Genomic DNA, 1,521 nt, shown 5'->3' with positions numbered 1-1,521 from the left:
AGCGCCTATTAGCCATGAACTCAAGGTACTTACCCGATCCGCTGTCCGTGATCAACTCAATAGTGTCGCACACTCAGTGTCAATAGTGATTCAAAAGCATATAGTGAGTCCGCACACTTAGTGCTATATAATCAACTCGCACACTTAGTGCTACATGATCAAACTCGCACACTTAGTGCTGTACAAGTTTTAAACCAGCACACTTAGTGCCATTCTCATGATCACAAATGTTTATAGCCGCACACTTAGTGCCGAAATCAACAACTCAATACATCTCACCTCTTTTCCTTCCATTCAATACTTCCATCACCACATACACACATGTATATAAATTCATCATTCCTTTCGGCATAATTACATAGACATTATGTCTATTCAAATCAACACAAAATATATGCTTAGTGACTTACCTTGTGTTGGGTAAAACAGTCCAAGTCGGCTACTCGATGACCTTCGTCTTTCCCTTGCTTGATTCTCCTTCTTTAACTCCTTGAGCTTAATCAATAAATTAACTAGTTTAACCATCTTGCTAAACATTCATAATTCAATTACACATGCATATGTATGTTTGTATATTCGGCAACCATCCTCACTTATTACCCATTTAGTCAATTATCTAAGCCAAGATAAGGCTTCAATACGGTTGCCTCTAACCGAATACATGCACACCAATCTACTTCATTTGGCGAATATGCATGTCTATGTTGAGGCCAATTTTACACTTAATACCACACACAAAAAAAACAGCATACATTTTACTAACTAACGCATTACATATTGTAGCTCAATACACATCTCTCATTTACTACATAACCGAAACATCATCACAAGCAAATATACACCTTGAAATAGTATATATGTCATACCAATTCATCATGTGCAAACACATATTCATGTAGGTACAAGGGCGAATCTCAAGTTGTTTATATCCAAATATAAACACATATCCAAAGCTCAAATCTTACCTACCATGCAACATGCATGAATCATACTTATGGATATACCATGACCGAATACATCACAACACCATAATTTTGGTCATGATTAAGCAAAGAACTTAATGTCTTACTCAAAAATACTAAAAAGAAAGTCCAAGAGCCATCAATCCCCATCACATATACCATTAACAAGCTTCATATTTAACATGCAATGGCATTAACACAAAATCCATCTTGGCCAAATACCATCCCCATGATATAACAAAGATTTGAACCATGGGCTAATAAGAACATCAAGCTAGTAACTAAAACATGCATGAATCTCATGGCACAACCTCAAACATACCTTAATCTTGATGCAAGTATAGCCAAACCCCTTCCTAATCCTCTTCCAAACCAAACATGAAGCAAAAATTCCCTCTTCTTCCTTAGGATTTTCGGTCAAGAGAGAATGAAAGGATGATCAAATTTTTTTTCTTTTCTTTTCTTCAATACACGGCAATAGGGGGGTTCACTCACACACATTTTTTTTTCATTCTTTATTACCCATGCTTATTTGTTTATTTCTTTTCTCCCTAATGTA

Source organism: Gossypium arboreum, chromosome 9 (assembly GCF_025698485.1).
Source record: "Gossypium arboreum isolate Shixiya-1 chromosome 9, ASM2569848v2, whole genome shotgun sequence".
Taxonomy (NCBI): Eukaryota; Viridiplantae; Streptophyta; class Magnoliopsida; order Malvales; family Malvaceae; genus Gossypium; species Gossypium arboreum.
This window is presented reverse-complemented; position numbering follows the sequence as displayed.